This window comes from Sus scrofa, chromosome 3, assembly GCF_054392235.1.
Source record: "Sus scrofa isolate SSC_HxYL_T2T_F1_AM1 chromosome 3, Sscrofa_HxYL_maternal_Yorkshire_Landrace_v2.0, whole genome shotgun sequence".
Lineage (NCBI taxonomy): Eukaryota > Metazoa > Chordata > Mammalia > Artiodactyla > Suidae > Sus > Sus scrofa.
Genome location: NC_139385.1, coordinates 14328509 through 14347074, shown reverse-complemented (window position 1 = coordinate 14347074; position 18566 = coordinate 14328509). Strand labels below are relative to the sequence as shown.

The following is an 18566-nucleotide window of genomic DNA, read 5'->3' as shown; positions in this document are numbered from 1 at the left end:
TGCGCAGAGATGAACACCTCTGAGCTCTTCCCCACAGCCGTCCACACTGCAGTCAGACAGAGCAGCCCTGCCGTCAAGAAGCGGCCCAAGCTCCGGGTGACACGGCACCCACCAAGCGAGGCAGCGGCTTGCTGGCGACTGGCTTTAGTCCTATGGGATGTGGCCCCCGAGGAGAAATTCCTGAAAAGGGGCAAAGGAATAAATTCCCACCGCTGCCTGGAACCATCCATGAACTCTGAGGAGGGAGGTGGGAGACGCCCCCGCCTTCCTTCACCCTAAAAGCAGCTACTTCCTGTTCAAGGAGCAATTCACCCACTCACGGGCCCGGCCGCCTGGCAGCCAGCCAAGAATCCAGGAGCAACCCTGGATTTTGAAAACATAATAGACAAGGGCGTCAGCTTAAGAAAAGATTTCATCTATCCGCTAACAAGAGGCTGGGGTCATGGAGTGGGGTATTCTCTCTACGTGAGAGGCCACGCTAAAAATCTCGAAAAACGCGCAGGAGGAGCGGGGCTGGGGGGCCCCCGGCGCGATTTTCTGCGCGTGGAACGGGGGTTGCTGTTTCAGGGAGGCTTATCATTTCTCCCCGACATCCTGACAGCAACGCGTTATACAGAAGTTTAGCAATGTGGGCAGGTTAAATTATAGGAGGCAGAGGAAATCATGAGCTGGCAACGGAAGCGTGGCCGTGGGCCACTTCGGGCTGGGCCGTGGCAACCTGGGCGCCCCGGGCCCCGGGTCCCCAAAGGTGGGGTGGCCTCGGCCTTCGGAAGGGGCTGGGGGAGCCTGAGCTCCAGGGCGCATGTTTACAAAGCAGCAGCCCTCCAGTGGCGGGCAGACTTTACGTTCAGCCTTTTCTGGGCTCTTCTTGGAGAGGCGAGGAGTGTGGCCTGAGGGCCCTTGGAAACTGAGAGGCGGACAAGGGGGTCCCGGGGGTGTCTGAGCAAAGCTCTCTGCCCCCCGCCACCTCTTAGACTGAGGACCCTGGGAAATGCGCTGCTCCACACAGTGATGCTGAAGAGGCTGGAAGGATTTCAATCATCAGAGAGAGATTATGCAGCGTTCAGTGAAATCCAAGTTAGGCATATCTACCCGGAGCCTGGTCTGTTGAAATCCTGCATGGACATCTCTGTGGCGACACAGCCCTGGGAGGGAGACCAGCGTGTCACCCACCTGGGTGGACCCCACACATGCTACAGTTCATCTGTCGGAGAGCCTAGGTCGCCAGACCTCCAGTCACCAGGAACGGAGGTGACTGGAGGTCACCGCATGACGACTGCTTGGATGCGGACAAGGGAAGTTAGAGCTGCTTCCGTGTGGTCTTGTGACCGGGCTCCCTGGCGGGCTCAGGGCTGCCGCTCCTCGGGCAGAAAGGCCACCCCGGCCCCTCGCAGGGAGAGAGCACGGGCCGAGGTGTGGAGGCAAAGAAACGAGAACGGAGCACCGTCATGACCTCCGGACGTTACGGTGGCAGCTCCACGCACCACGCGTGGACGGAGCTCGTCCCCCCACTTCATAAGCGAGTGCCGTCGGGTGGGTAAAGGACCCCTCCTAGGGATGAGGACACTGAGGGCACCCCGCTGGGAGGCCAGAGCCGGGTCTACAGCTGCTGCAGTTTGCAGGGCGCTGTGCTGTCTACGGCCAAGGGAGGGTCGGGCTGTCTCCTCACCCAGACAGCACTGTCGCCCTCTCAGGCTCACACACAGAGTCCTCCTCTGCGGAGGGGACATCTGAACAAAGTTGGGGATGTTAATAAACAGACCTGAGTGAACAGCTGCCGGGGGCGGGGAGGTGTGGTGTGAGGAGACCACTCTGGAGCTGCACCTTCTGGGCCTCCGGGGGAGGGCCTCTGTCCCCAAGGCAGGCCACAGGGGGCCAGGGCTGGGGCCAGGAGCAAATCACACTCCACACGCCCGGGCTCCCAGCCGACTGATGTGTGCAGCCAGGTGGAACCAGATTAAAAATCGACATCGAGGGAGGCCGAAACCCCGGAGAGGCCAAGGAAGGTGGGGGACGGGAGTCCTGCAGGCCGGGCTGGGGGCACCTGGGGGGGTTGGAGACTTGCCTCTGGAGGGAGCGGTCGCCCTGCCTTCGCACCGCTCGCCCCGACCCTTCCAAGGTCTCCCAGCTTCTCCATGTGGGTTGGAAATCTGGCTGGACGCTTGACAGGAAGTAGGCGTTAATTAATGCTCCATGACAACAGAATTTCTCCCAATTACACGTGACACTTGCATTAGGAGCAAACGTGTTCGTTTGGACAGATGTTAGCACAGCAAGTATCGCGAGGACTGACAACGATTTACCAGGATGAGAAGTACACTCTCTCTAAGTGAGAGTTCCCTTTCACCAAAATAAGAGTAAAGGCTTGTAGGAGGCCCTGTTAATTAAAATAAGCGTCTGGCCATGGGGTTTGTGCATCTTAGATGAGGATGGAATTGGTGGTGAGTGGCCGGGGGCACCAACGCCGAGGCGGCTGAGCCAGCCTGACTGTGGCCTTTCCGTGCTGGGCAAGGAAGGATCTTGGCTTTTATTTTTAAAGCACCTGCACCATGCACACCCCTTACTCTCCACACAACAAACTGGGAGGCAGGTATCAGACCAGCTTTACATCTAAGTCTACCGAAGTCAAGAAGGCATGAAGTGAGTAACAATGGCGTCACCTGACCTAGGTTTCCTGACCCTGAGCTCATGGTTCTCTTCTTTCTTTCATTTTTTTTTTTTTGGTCTTTTTGTCTTTTTTAGGGCGCACCCATGGCATATGGAGGTTCCCAGGCAAGGGGTCCAATCAGAACTGTAGCCGCCAGCCTACACCACGACCGCATGGAAGGTCTGGAGACCCACAGCCGCTGTGGCTGGCACTGCTCTCTGCTTACCCACAAGCTGTTTCTGCCGCTTCTCTCTTGCTAACAGGACTCTTAGGGCAGCACAGTGCCAGCTCCCAGGGACAATCATGACGAATCAGGGAAACCCAGGCCCTCTTTACCAGATACCTGCTTTTCCCTTTTCCCCTGGAATGGACTGTTCTAGCCTCAGAGATGCAAAAGGCCCTGGACCACCTGCCTCCTTCTTGCCCGCCCTGCATCTATTCTGCAAGGACCTGTGAAGGTTACCTTGTAAGGACAAAGGACCTTTGCTTATGTGACTCCGTGAAAGATCCCGAGATGTGGAGCTGATCTCAGACTATGGGCATAGGCCCTATACCCATCCCACAGGCCCTGAGATGAGAGAGGCAGAGGGAGATCAGGCACATGAGGAGAAAGCAGGTGAGGACAGAGGCGGCGGCCAGAGTGATGTGGCCACAAGCAGGGGAAGGCCAGCAGCCGCCAGAAGATGGAAGATTCTGCCCTAGAGCCTTAATTCTGGCCCAGTGGAAATAACCTTGACCTTCTAGCCTCTATAACTGTGAGAGAAGAAGTTTCTGCTGTTTTAAGCCACTGAGTTTGCGGTCATTTAACGGCAGCCACAGGAAATGAACACAGTGCCAAAGCCACTGATGGCATTCTGTTACTGCAACCAGACACTCAATGACAACTCCCTGTCATACGCAGAGGAAGGACGCAGAGATGGCTCATTTCTGACCATGAGAGACTTCTGGGGACCCACAGATGCTGGCCCGTCTCCTGACTCCAGCTTCCCCACCTTGATGCTGCCATCTTTCAGAGAGCACACCTACCATAGCCCCTTGCCCCCTCGCTGTTTTGCTGGCAGTGAGCAGGTGCAGTGCTCCCAAAGCCCATGTTCACAGGGATCAGCCGCCTGGCAGGCAGGGTCCTCGGTGCCCTTGGCCCCAAAGCATATGGTACCTTCTGAACACCGGCTGGGGCTGGAAAGGTAGCGGCTCCTTGGTACACATCACGCATGAGGCTCTTTCAGCCTCAATGGTGTCAACATCTCTTGGGGCTGCAAGTCCAAGATGCGGAGGATGGGGGAGGGAGAGAAGGGCCCAGTGGGCTTTTAAAAAAACCATACTCTATGCAATAGGAGTAAATTCAGTGGGAATTTACTTAAAAGCTTCCTCAAAAGGAAAAATGGAGTTTAGGGAGAGAGAGAACCTTGGCGACATCTACATATATAGATAACAAAGGCTGCCTCTGTCATCAGTGTTTGCTTGTGGGCCCATCACATGCTTTTGGGGAGCTATCTCCTGCTCCTCCAAAGCATGGTGATTTCCTGCTGAATCTCTTCACTGGGCCCTCCTTTCCAAATTCCACTGACTGATGACATGGCCATGATTCATGTCTCTGATCTTTGCTTCTTCAAGATACACCCATTTGGGGTCCCATTTGTTTTTCTCTTTCAATTTTTTTCAATTATAGTTGATTTACAATGTTCGGTCAATTTTTGCTGTACAGCAAAGGAACCCAGTTTTATATATATATTATTTATATATATTCTTTTTTTCATATTGTCTTCCATCATGTTCCATCACAAGTGGTTGGATATAGTTTCCTGTGCAGGACCTCATTGCTTATCCACTCCAAATGCAATAGTTTGCATTTACGAACCCCAAACTCCCCGTCCATCCTACTCCCTCCCCCTCCTCCTTGGCCATGCCCTTTTCTTTTTACAGCCGTACCCGTGGCATGTGGAAGTTCCCGGCCTAAGGGCTGAATTGGAGCTGAGCTGCAGGCCTACGCCACAGTCACAGCGGCACTGCCGCGCCATATCTGAGCACATCTGTGACCTATGCCACAGCCTGTGGGAATGCCAGATCTTTAACCCACTGAGCAAGGCCAAGGCTCAAACCCACATCCTAACTGTGTGACTATGTGGATACTGTGTAGGGTTCTTAACCCGCTGAGCCACAGTGGGAACTCCTGGGATCCCATTTCTTAAGATCTGCTCCTGGGGAGATGACTGACTTGACTGTAATGGATTCAATGCTAACGTGTGTAGAGCTGTTTTGTTTGTTTGTTTGTTTGTTTTGTTTTGTTTGGCTACGGTTTTGGCTTTTGGTAAGGATGGGGTTGGGGGAAAGCGGTGGTGGAGCTAACAGTGTAGAAGAGACTGAAATCTGAAATACACTCTGTACTTACTACAGGCCATGTCATTCTAGATGTATCCAGATTAAAAAACAAAACACAAAAGCAGCAGCAGCTCAGAGGCATTAGTACATTTCCCAAGGTTGAGTCGCACAGGCCATCCTGATGGCGCTGGAACTGTGACCTCCCCACCTCAGCCTTCCTAGGCATCTCCTCTGCCCGTCTGCTTTCAAGATCTCAGGCTGCCTGACGTCCACTGGGCCCCTCAGGACCCAACCTCTTGAAGCTACGGCCTGGCCTGCATAGGGCACAGCTCACGTGCTCCCTGCAACAGGCTGGCCATCGTGAAGAGCTGGACCAGATACAGACAATCCCGGTCAGTGTAAAGCACATGTCTTACCATTAGGCAACGGCGACAGTACAATTACCGAGGCCAAGAAGCATGGACGAGCACAGAGATGGAGGGTGAAGCTATGGGGAGAAACAGGTATCTGCATGGTCTCAAAATATCTCCCCGAAAGATCTTAATTAATTTGCGGGGAAAACAATAGTCGCTTTCAAGTGAGGAACCTGGCAGGTGTCGCTGGAACCGAGTGATCCGAGTTGCTGTCACCGGCAGGAAGCCTTCACACACGCCCTGGTGTGATGCACTGAGTAGGGCCCTTCACTCCCTTGGTTTTCCTGCCAAAATGGTGTAACCTCAATCTCGTCAAGAGAAGACATCAGACAGACCCAAACTGAAGGGTGGCTAGGCCACAAGATAACCTGCCTGGCCTCTTGACAAAGTCAAGGTTATGAAAGACAAAGAGCCACGGAGAAACTTTCCCAGACGGAAGGAGGCAACTAAACGCCATGTGGGACCCTGGATGAAGCCCTGGACCAGAAAAGGACACCCTTTGGGGAAACAGCTGAACTTCGAATACGGTCTGTAACTGAGCTAACAGCATCATATGGAGGTTAATTTCCTGATTTAAATAACTGCACTACGGTTTTAAAAGGTGGAGCATTAGGAAAAGCTGTGTGAAGGGTATACTGGAACTTCCTACACTGTCTTCGGTAAATTTAAATTATTTCGAAATAAAAATAGTGAAAAAAAAAATCCCCCAAACACCACATGCTTTCTTATAAGATTATCTTAATTTTTTTTTTCTTTTTTTTGGGGGGTTGGTGGCACCCACTGCACGTGTCAGCTCCCGGGCCAGGGATCGAACCCACACCCCAGCAGTGACCCGGGCCACTGCAATGACAATGCCCGATCTTTAACCTGCTGCGCCGCAAGGGAACAAGGATGATCTTAATGTTAGAAGTGAGGTGCCAACTGCTGCCTCAGATGGGCCCTCTGGTACCTGTTAAGCAGTCATGCCCGTGGCTGTGTGAACCTGGTTCCGAAGGTCAAGGTGGCTCAGCGTGTTGGTGCCCAGGGGTCATGACCTGGAAAGTGCTCGGCCTGCGGTGCCCCCGGCGCAACTCTGCCACTGCCACTGCCGAGGACGCTCTGCAGGCTTAGAGAAGGCTGAGGAGCCGTCGCCCGGCGGGCAGCAGGTCTAGCTGAGCTTTCAGAGGCTGATTGTTCCTCTTTCTAGGAAAGAGGACGAGGAGGGTGGGGGGAGCTCCAGCTCTCCTCTCTCTGCACCATCTCCTTTCCCGTTCGAGGAGACGCGTGTGCAGGGGGAAAGGGCTAAAACAGTTCTGGGTGAGGCATTTGTTTTCCTTCCCTTATTTTAAGCCAATGGAAGCAGCCCCCCACCTCACTTGCGCTCTAAAACCTTTCCCAAGTGGCCCGAAGCAGATGACTTCTGGTGCCACCAACACCGCTGCTTTGGCCCTCTGCCTCTGTGGGTGGCAGCCGGGGCTGGGCCTCTAGTCTTTTGGGGCCCTTCCAACTCTGACAGGCCAGGCCAGGCCAGCCAGGCCCCGACGACGACAAGCAGCCCCAGCTGGGACTGCCGTGAACCCCCGTCTCATCCTGTCTGTTCCAGAAACGCGCAGCAGCCCCTCTCACCTGCAGAACAGCAGCATGGAAGCTGAGCTCCAGGGATGAATCTGCTCTGGTTTGATCAAAGAAAGCGGTGGAGTCTGAGGATACAAGGGAGTTACCATGGGGTCCCCTGGAAGTTGGATGCTAAGGTGATGCCACTGGAGTTCCTGCTGTGGCTCAGTGGTAATGAAGCTGACTAGTATCCATGAGGTTGTGGGTTCGATCCCTGGCCTCACTCAGTGGGTTAAGGATCCGGCGTTGCCATGAGCTGTGGTGTAGGTTGCAGATGTGGCTCTGATTTAACCCCTAGCCTGGGAACCTCCATATGCCATGGGAGCGGCCCTAAAAAGACAAAATGAAATAAAATAAAATAAAACAGCGTCACTAAGGATGATGAGGTGTAAGTCCTATACAGCTCAGAGAAGGCGCGGAAATCTAATCACCACAGCATCAGATTTTGCCTGAGGTCATTCCGTTCTGAGTCCCTCATTTGTAAAAGGAAGACTGCACATTCCCGCCCCTAGGGTGTTTGTCACGACGTTGAAATGAGCGAGCATATGGTGCTTGAACACCCTGGGAGGAAAAAACTGGACAGGTTGCACCACAGTGCAAAGGTACTGAACACCCCCGAAATGGATGCTTGACAAATGGTTAAGATGATCAATTTTACGTTGTAGGTGCTTTGCCGTAACTAAACAAACAAACAAAAAAAATAGTCGTCCCGTACATCATTGATAAACAAGCATCAGGTGCAATGGTTAATATCCAGTTATTTTATTCTGAACAGTTATCATCATCACACACATTTATTCCTAAGATAGATGCAGACCCACTCCCACTGCTCTGGCTGGTCTCCCCCTGCTCTGACTGTCTCCGATCCTCAGAAGGTTCCTGGGCTCCCAGACACTAACCTACAGTTCCCCTCACTCTTGGACTCTCGACGAGCACAGTCACTTGAACTCCTTCAGCGGAGGGTCCTGCAAGCCCCTCCTTGAAGGCATACGTCCCGCACCCTCGTTCTCAGCCTCCAATCGATGATGTTCAGTCAGCTTTACTTGAAATCTGGCTCCCGCATCCCAGGGGTCACGAAACCGTGACAACTCCATTTCAGAAAGGCCCCAACGCCCCAAAATCTCACTCCTTCCTTTCTCATTACTTTAGTTCCGTCTCTATGGCCCCTCACCCAGACTACGACGACAACATTCTCTCTGGTCAAAAGGCTTTCCGTCCCTTCCACCTCGCCCTCCCACCACTCCTAGGATTCTCTTCCAAAAAGTCAAATCCAATGTGCCTTTCACAAACATAAAGTACCCAGCGGGCTCCCGTCTGGGTTAAGTCTATTCTTATCTCACCAAAGTCTGTTTATAGGCAGCTGTTTATATCAACCTGCGTTTACACTCACATGGCCCACGGCTCCTCTCCCCACTTTTAACCTTGGTTTTTGTTTTTGTTTTTTTTTGGTCTTTTTAGATCGGCACCGGGGGCACATGGAGATTCCCAGGCTAGGGGCCCAATCGGAACTACGGCTTCCAGCCTACATCACAGCCACGACAACACCGGACCCGAGCCGCGTCTGAGACTTATACCACAGCTCATGGCAACACTGGATCCTTAAGCTACTGAGTGAGGCCAGGGATCGAACCCGCTTCCTCATGGATGCTAGTCAGATTCGTTTCTGCTGAGCCACGACAGGAACTCTGAACCTCGCTCTTTTACACGCTTCTCTCCATATGCTAACACTTTGCTTTTTGCAAATTGCATCCCCGTTTGCCTATTATCGGCACCATCTTTGCTCCCTAGCAATCATCCACATCCACGCAGCTTCAGCAAGATCGGGATCAGACGCCTCTTCTGGACAGCGTGGTTCAGATGTCACACCATTGCTCCGTACACACTGGGCCGGGGGCGGGGCGGGGGGGAGGTTAATAATTCATCAAGGTACCTCAGCTTTCTCTTCAATTAGACCGTCTATCTCTGAAGGCTTGTTATGTCTTTGTCATCTCGCCATCCCTAGCTCCCAGGACAGTGCTTAGCTCAGCACATAGGGAGGGCTAAGTCTGTTGAGTGAACCATGAGGGAAAGATGCCATGGCTGAGCTTATTAACTTCCAATCTTAGGAAAATCACTTTGGCAAGGCCACCTGTAATAGTTTAAGATGTCCCACACTGGACACGAATGAGGTGCTCTGCGATGACCGCAAATCCTTTGGACAAGTTAAGCTGCCTTTCGTACCCTGGATAGGTAATTTACTAATTGGCATCCAGGGACCCTTGTATCTGTATCTCTCACGGTGGCTGGCGTACACTTGAGGAATACCTCATCACCCACGACACTGAAAGCAGTAATGAATTTCTGACTATTCTGAACACATGGACACATGAATCCTTACTCTATAAAATCCTGGGCCCCTCTATCACTTTCAATAGTTGAATAACATAAGCAGGACAGAACCAATCTGCGCACAGCACTTAAGACAATTCTGTAAATATTTAGGCAACAATTGTATGTAATTGAAAACACGGTGCTCATATTTCGGACCCTGTTACAACGTGTTAGCTTTGGATGAGGATCGCGGCAGCTTTGGTGGCTGGCAAGAAGGGCCGGGAGTGCCTAACCCACCTGGGCGGGAAGGCCAGAGAATGCTTTATAGATGCCCTGTCGGCTGCCCAACTCCCACCTTTCTGGACCCCCCACCCCTCTGTGCAGAGAGTCCGAAGCTGACGGATGCGGGCCGGAGCACCTGCCTTTGCTCGGCCAATCCACAGGCCCTTCCATAGAAGCCACCCCCAGAATGTAACTGCAGTAGAACAGGAGGCAGTCTCCCTCCCACGGGCTGAGGCAGACAAGTGCAGAGCTCAGGAGGATGGTACATGATTTCTGCCAAGAGGAGAGACCAAGTCTCACAAACAATCCGGAATAAAGTGGGCAGGCAAAAAGGAGCAGAGCCAAGACAAGGAGGCCCTGCATCCCCCATTCCCTGCCCGCGCCCCTGAAGCCCAGCTGCAAACCTCTGCCCTGCTGGTGGTGTGGTTTTTTGAACACTTACTTGTACTCCAAAAGCCTGACAGTCCCCGATTTTTTGGACTGTGAATTTAATCTCTGTTATAAGAAACTTGAAAAGAAAAGAAAACAAAACCCTGCTAACATAAACACAGCCCAAGGTATTAAATCTTAAGAGCTTTAATGACCCAGTGGCTTCATGAAGGCTCTTGCAGTTCTGTGGTGAGCGTCTAAAATGTGGAAATCGCATCTTTTATTTAGCCACAGAAGGCGGATGAATCCCTTTATACAATGAGTAAGTGCTCTGTAATTGATTTGTTGAGTAAACTGAATTTTTTTCAATGCCTACTCTTCTCAAAGAGGGCCTGGCTGCACGTCATTAGAGCTTCAGGAGGGCTGAGGGTACAAGGGTAACTCCACTTAAACAGAGGAAGCCATCCACGGACACTGTCGTGCTGTCTCTGGGGAACACATGACTTAAAATTACTGCTGCATTCTAAACAGACCATCTGAGAGGGATAATTACTTTTCAATGACGGGATCAATATTTGCGTTCTTCTTTACTACTTGAGTGATTGGCTCTAAGGCCAGAGGAGAAAATCGGGTCAGTCGCCTGGACCTACTGCAGAGCAGCCGGGAAGATCAATGCGTGTACTCGGGAGCCGAAGGTGGGGTGGGGTGGGGCGGGGCCGGGGAGCACCGTTCTTAATGCGCTAACTCAGTTTCAAATCTCTCAATGAGAAAAGCCATACCTATCGATGCTGCTTCTGCGGGAGCATTTACAATCTGCCCTGAGGGTACAAGGTACAACTCATCTGATGTGTGGTTTATTGAGTCACGTCGTGAACCTATGACCCGACTACCTACCCAGCCAAGGACCAGGGCAGCTTGTCCGTCCTGTCTGGGAAGGGTGACATCTCAAGCAACCGTCAACCCAAGGCTGGGTGGGGATGGCGCGTATTGCTCTGGGCTGCCCTTGGAGAAGGAGCGGTTGCCAATCTAGGCCCGGGGCTGAGGCACCAAGGGGAGTGAGCAGAGGGTGGTGGGCACCGTGCTCGGCCCCGCTCTGAGGGCACAGGCCGCAGAGCCACCTGCCAGCCCGGCCTGTCCGGAGACACACACCTGCAGGCGGGCTCCCCACAACTCTTTCCCTGGCTTCCTTCTCGGGGCAGGAGGAGAGCAGCCTCTGCTGAGACCGCCTCCCCTCCCCGCAGCACCTCTGTGCAGGGAGCCAGGGCCCTGGGGCTCCCATCACACTGCCCGCCTGAAGCACACACACTGGAGCTGGGGAACTTGCCCGAGAAGCCAGTAAAATTTTAATGCACTCTGTAGCGCGGTCATGTCATACTCGGTTATGGCAAATAATCCCAGATGCCTGCAGAGGTAAAATGGAGCTGTAATGTGCTTGCCTCCTAACCCGAGCTGACAGCAATGATGTACGACTACCATTAGCGGAAAATATCACTTCAACTAACCCATGATCCAGCTCCGCTCAGGGTCACATTATCCATGAGGAACAAATTACACTCCCAAAGTAAATACAAATTTTCTACACGAAATGGGTACAAAAAAAGGGAAGGGGGTGATCCGTTCCCTGCGCCGGCACACCGCTGAGTGACACAGATGATAAAGGACAGGACAAATCATGGGCTGACAGAGCGCTGTGCTGTAATCAGCTCAGCCGGCACGCGCTCTGGCCGATAAACACTGTATTCTCCCCTTAGTGGCAGATACATAATCTTTAACACGGACAGGGCTGCTTTGGCTATTTACCACCGTTTGGGCTGCAGGAACACCCCTAGTGGCACTGGACGACAGACAAGCAAAGGCCCAGGGGCCTTGATGGACCCACAGACCCTCTCTAAGATGGGAATCAGTGTCTCGGGGGTGGGGTGGGGGACAAAAGGCGCTTGAGATGGCAAACCACACGGTGAGGCTGCCTTGGGGGTGCAGACCATGGCCCCTTCCCCCCCATGCTGGTCACAGGAAGAGCACGGCCTGCAGAGACCACGTGAGATGCAAGAGGCTCTGGGCCACAAGGCCCAGCGCTTCCTCTCCCACCTGGTGACTGGGACAAGACCCCTTTCCTTTCTGTGACGCAGAGAAGCAACAGAGTGATTTGAACTCATATTTATAGGGTACTGAAGAAGTGTCAGACATACACTAGGTGGGGGCACTTGCTGGGAGCCATGACTTAACAAAGATGTTAAGTGTAGACACACACTGAAAGGAGGCTGAGTGCCTTGACCAGAAAGGGTCATGCTTAGTCTGCTAGCTGGTGCAGCCTCCTCCTTCTTACTCATAGGGGCCCCCAGGCTGCCAGTGCCACTCATTTCTAAGAGTAAAAATATGTACCTTAAGGCTCTGGCCTTCTTTCCCTGGACAACTGCTTCCCAGGGTTTTTTTTTTTTTTTTTTTAAATTACATTTCAGGAGAGCTCGTGCATCTAAGTTGTCAGTGGATCCCCCTTGCATTTATTCAGCATTTACTGAGCAACTGCCATGTTTGAATTTTTAGAAGTTAGTGGGTTTGTGGGCAGACAAATAGATATAATCCAGGTCTCCTGCAGCACAGAGGGGAAGGGCGCAAAGATCCTCAGATGGCACCTCCGGGCACAGCCCAGCTTATCCCTGGATATAGGGAAAAAGAGCCCAGAGCGTGGGATCTTAAAGCAGCTTAGTCTCAGCTCCATCGCTGACTAGCTCTTAAGTTTCATGTTCTTTATTTGTAAAATGATGACATCTGTTTGAGAAGATATAAGTCTTTGAAAGGATCTATCAGGGAGTTCAGCATATTGCTGCTGATGAACACAGGACATAAACAGATCCCCACAGAAAACAAACAGGCCACGTAAGATGACACGTGTGTTTTGAATGACACAATGTTTTTCCAATGTGAAGTGGTGTTTCATCTTATTATTTATTATTGACCCTAATCTCATTTGTTCACTAACCTCAATAAATGAAAGGCTTTTAGATTTTTTTTTTTAACCAAGAAACTGGGGAGTTGAAAAATCATGAAGAGTCCCAATGAGGAAAGATGAAGCCCAAACGGAGTGCCCTGTTACCACAACCACCCATCCCAGGGGTTCCTACTCAGCCCTTGTTTCAAATGCTCCATGACACTGTCTCAGGAAACACGCACGGTGGACCATGAACCACATCTGGGTTCGGAAGAGCAATGGAGAAAGCGACTCTGGCTCCTCTTCGAGTAACTGAAGGTGACACAGAGGTCTACGGCCAGGGCTTTCCAATACGATCCTCAAGAGAATGAACAGGAGAAAGCCCTGGAAGTTGGCCAACTTGACCTGCTCAGTTGTAACTTTGAGAAAGAAGAAAGAAAGGAAGGAAGGAAGGAAGGAGAGAAAATAATATCCATCCATTGAACTTTGGGACTTCTGAAAGTCTGACACTGGCTAATTACTAACACGTCCCAGTGCAGAGATTGCATCGTCTTTATCACGCCTAAAATGGCAAAGTGATGAGGAGTAACTACCTGTGATTGTACATCACCACCCAGAAGTTGTCCAGGGGGATTAACAAAGGCAATCACAGCCATACACAAACACGCATGTGTGTGACCAAAAAGAATTTGTATATCTTTACTGAGAACAAATACTCTCCAACCCAGACACAGAACAGGACTGACTCTTCTGACAACCGAAGAGCAGCCCAGGCGCTACTCACCGACAAGCCACCATTAAAGGCATCAGCAGTACAAAAGCCTCTGCCTGGGACCTACCTGACTCTCAGGTGCCTGAGGATTCATGGTCCATTTCATGAGGCTGAAAGCCATCACCTCCACCCACGTCCCCCTGGGCTCTGCAGCATTCCCTTGGGCTAAGCCCTAAAACCCAAGCCAATGGCTCATTCTAAGAGGAAGCAGCTGATCTTATCCGTGGGAATGTAGAAGCATGTTCTCAACCCTGGCCATTTCCAGAAGAATTCCTTTTATCGGTCAAACAAAACTCATTATCATCAGTCAAGTGGGTTCCTGAAACACACTATGTCAACTTGTCCTTACTAGTTCCCACACTCTCCTAAATCGTTAAGGCAATTGAGGAATAACATGAAACTCACTGTTCTGCGGCCTGTAAGCAGGTGCATAGTGACAGACCCAAGAGAGTGAGGCAACTCTGTCAAGTCCATGCTGGTTCATCAGTAGGGACTTGGATAAAAATAAGTGAGTTGATATGAATGACTGAATAAAAGAAGTAGGTAATGACCTTGTTTAGACATGAGGCTCATACATAAGTTTCTTCTAGTTACCTGAAAGAGTCAACACAGATACGCCTGGACCTGTCCACACTGTGTTTATTCCCTGTTAGGAATTTGAGAGTGGTAGAAGAATGGAGACAATTTTTTAAATAATCTTTCTGCTACTTTGGCAAAGAGAAAAGACACTCATATGCATTTCCCTCTGGGTCTGCCATAGAGCTGGGGCTTCTGTAAGTAGCTACACAGAAAAATCAGGATGTTCAGTGCTGCATCACTGAATCCTGTCTCCTTTTACAGAGGACAAAACAAAGGTTCAGCACCATTGGGTAATTTGCCCATGGCCACTCACCTGGTCAGTGAGAAATCCCAAACAAGGTCCCCTGAGTACCTTTCTCCCTTCCCACCTAAGATGAACAAGGGAACGTCCAACCTGTTCTTCCCACTATTCATTCTAAGACGCAAGAGGTTCAGTGGAGACTTCTCACCAATTTCCAATAACGCAAGTATTTTTTTTTTTACTAGTTTCTATTTAATAATAAAAAGTCTGTATATTTACAGCCTCTGTCTTTCTCAGGTAGATGATGCAATAGTAATGGACAGATCCTACATACAGATTTAATGTTAGTGAAGTAATTTTGGATCTGGCATGACAATGCTATGCTATGACTAAGGGAAGAAATGAATGAGAGTCAGGATTTAAAATAATTTGCAGTAAAAATTAAATTTAAGGATGGTATCAGTAGGAATTTTGGACAGATAGGATGGAATAAAGGCAACTGGAAATATGGTGATGTTGGAAGGACAATCAAGCATCACTGTGGCCCAACCGTCCTCTCGGAGTGGACGGCGATCACAGAAGCCAGGCATCCAGAAGAGAAAGCTCTTGAAATGCAGCCAAGAACTGCAGAAACTTCCCAAGTAAAGTGAGATGTTTCTAAATGGCTCAGGAGTGTCTTATAAAAAAATAAAATTGTGGAGTTCCCATTGTGGCTCAGTGGTTAACGAATCCAACTAGGAACCATGAGGTTGCAGGTTCAATCCCTGGTCTTGATCAGTGGGTTAAGGATCTGGCGTTGCCGTGAGCTGTGGTGTAGGTCACAGACGCGGCTCGGATCCTGTGTTGCTGTGGCTCTGGCACAGGCTGGCAGCTACAGCTCCGATTAGACCCCTAGCCTGGGAACCTCTATTTGCCATGGGTGCAGCCCTTTTAGAAAGGAACAAAAATAATAGTAATAATAATAATAAAGAAATATAGAAGGCTGGAGTATTTGTTGGGAGTCCAGAAAATAAACCCTGGGATGGATAGGCAGTGTACTCAGGCTCGAGTAACAGTTTTCGGAAGTTTTCACTTATCCCCTCCATTTGGAGATGAGCATCCAGAAAAGAAAATGCAAATGTAGCAAAACAATGAACATTTCTGAATCCTAGGGTTATAAAGACAGGCACCAGGGTCCCTACTCTTCTCCTGGGCCATGGTTGTATGTTTTGCTGCTATGAAACCGGAAGGAGAAAATTTCGTTCTCTCTGTGCAAAGGGGGACAGAATCTCTAAGTTGTCTCCTGATCGGAATGTGTCCTGTTTCACAACCAAGGAGGGGGGTTCTATAAGCAACAGTGAAGGCCCCCTGAGCTTCTGGAATGTTGCTGAGGAGGCATAATTTTTACCAAGTGTGAAACACGGCCAATCAAGGGACAGGACTCTTCCACTACACGCACAAGCCACATGCCCCGTCTGCAGTTTGACTTCTCAGCACTTTCTCAGTCCTTCAGGAGCCAAGTTAGGCATGTGGTTTCTGTTGAGTTCGGAACACACGTCTCTGTTGGTTTTCTTGCTGCTTTTCTTAGCAACTGCCCCCTTCCCACACAAGTGAATGCAAAATGATTAAACCCAACCAATTTCGCTTGCATTTAAAACCTAGCATGTACCCTGAAGTGTGTGCATATTAAGGGAGAGAGTGCGGACATGGAAAACCTGAGGCTCTGTACTTGCAGTTGGCAGTGACCTAGCAGGCTGTGCTGGGTACTGGTGAACGGGCCACGGGACCAAGTGACTTTTCCAGGTGTCACTCCTATCACTAAGAGCCCAGAGAGAGGAAACTGCCATCAGGAGTCACATTAGAAGCTTCATGAGGAAGACGAGAACCATTCATACCTCTGAAGCAATTGTGTATGTGTGTATTGCATGCATGGATACACCAGCGCCTAAAAACACAAGCATGTGGGGTGGACGTACGCACACATCTCTATAGCTTTCAAGTCTTTTTCTTGAGCTGTTAATTTTTTTTTTTTTTTTTTTTTTTTTTTTTTTTGTCTTTCTAGGGCCACGCCTGCAGCATATGGAGGTTCCCTTAGCCTGGGAACCAATAGGGGTCAAACTGGAGATGCAGCTGCCAGCCTACTCCACAGCTACGGCAACACCAGATCCAAGCCTAGCTCACAGTAATGCCGGGTCCTTAACCCACTGAGCAGGGCCAGGGATTGAACCTGTGACCTCATGGTTCCTAGTCAGATTTGTTTCCGCTGAGCCATGATGGGAACTCCCAGCTGTTAAAATTTTTAAAGCATTAAACAGGAGGAAGGCAAATGCTTCTCTCTGACATTTGTTATAAGGCAGTAGCTCTCAAAACGAGTGGTACGAAAATTTTCTAGGAAGTTTCTAAAACAATACGGATGCTGCGGCCCTACCCCAGATGTTCTGAATCAGACCCTCTCTCCTGTGATGGGTGTCTGGGAACGACAGTATTTGGCACATGGGATGAGGGCTGTGCAATCCACTCCATCACCGTCTGACCCTCCAGGACAGCAGGCTTGCTCTTGGCTCCAGGTTGTGCCTGAAGGAAAAGCTTGATGTTTGGGATAAGGAATTTAAACATCATGGTTCCGGGACTCTTCCAAACCTCACAGCACTTCCATTCAGCCTGTGTCAGGAAGAAGCGCCCTAGGGGATGAAAGCTGAGCCTTGGGTTCCAGTGGGGGAAAAAAAATTACACCTCTTATCCTTTGGCAGGTTTTCTGGCCGATTCTGAGCTTTCGGAAGAGAAGGATAGCTTCCTCCTCTCCCAAGTGAGGCTCTTACTTGGCTCCAAGGAAAACGAATGAAAGTTAACACATAGTGAACACTGACTACAGACCAGGCACGGAGTCAATTTAATTGTTTCAGAACTGTTGGGGGGGGCTGTTGTTACCCCCGTTTCTCAGATATGAGGACTGAGGCTTCTCCACGGCTCTAGAGGAGTAAAAGATTGCCCGAGCTGGACCTGGAGGCCCGGAGGCCCAGGTGCTTGACCGGTGGGCCCGACGCCTTCCAACAAACTCCATCACATGGTCCACAAGTTACACAGGAAGTGAGTAAATGGAAAAAGAATGACTTTTAACCTTGATTTCATAACCAAACAGGGGGTGTCTCTTAGCACAATGCGTGGCTGCCAGTGGTAGAGAAAGAGAGCAAACTAGAAAGTACAGGCCAGATATGTGGAACTACGCCTGCTGCCTCTTTGTTCTCATGCTATCGGTTCACTCTGAGGGGGGATCGGAATAGCTGCTTACTTTGGGTGATTAAGGTGCTAAGTGCTGCCTCTTTTCTTTGCACCAACTGCAATGAAGAACGATCCTAAATCTCAGATGCAGTGTGCCCAGCCTTCTCTAACCCCCCACCCAATTTCTGCTCTTCACAAAAGTCCTCCAGGTCCCCTGACATGAATGGGAAATATATTCACGTGGCTGGGAGGGGAGGCCAAGAGATGCTGTGCTCAGGGTCTCATCAAAGCCTTTTCCATGTATAAGATGGAATCCTGCATTTATGGAGAGCGCTTCTCTTCTAGCCCCTTTCCCAGTCACTTCCACATTAATTAGTAAGGGTATCATTTTATAAATTGCCGCTTCAGATCAGAGGAAAGCAGAGTTTATCTTAATTCAGTCAGCTGTGTGAAATACAGTACCCTAATTTTAGACCGCCAGCTCTGCAGATCCCTACGGAGAAAGAGAATGACAGGTCTTCCGGAGAGAAATCCCAGTGGGTCCCCTACGAGTCTCACTCTTGCCTCCGACAGCATCCCTGGTGGGGCTGCTGAAGGGATCCCAGGACACTGAGTGGCATCTTTGCCACCATTAGCAATTCAGATTTGAATGCGAGTCCTCCAAGCAGCACATGAAAGCAGCCTCAGTTGGCTCTGGGGCTCTGAGGGGGGCCCAGGCAAGAGGCCCTGGCACAGAGGAGGCTGACAGGGGCCCAGGCTTGGGCACCGAGCGGAAAGTCTGGGAGGATGGTGTGAAAGTCGGTGATAAACACCAGACACTCCCAGTCCAAGGGGGAAGCCTGACTGTCTTAACTCTAACTGGGCCAGGCAGGCACCACGACAATCACAGAGTCCTTATGACTCTTCTGGAGCCC

The 18566-nt window shown here is 50.6% G+C and overlaps 1 protein-coding gene across 8 annotated transcripts in view; it reads right to left on the bottom strand.

Annotated features, from left to right (window-relative positions):
• Positions 1 to 18566, bottom strand: part of AUTS2 (activator of transcription and developmental regulator AUTS2) — a 1184853-nt gene that overhangs the window by 316184 nt on the left and 850103 nt on the right.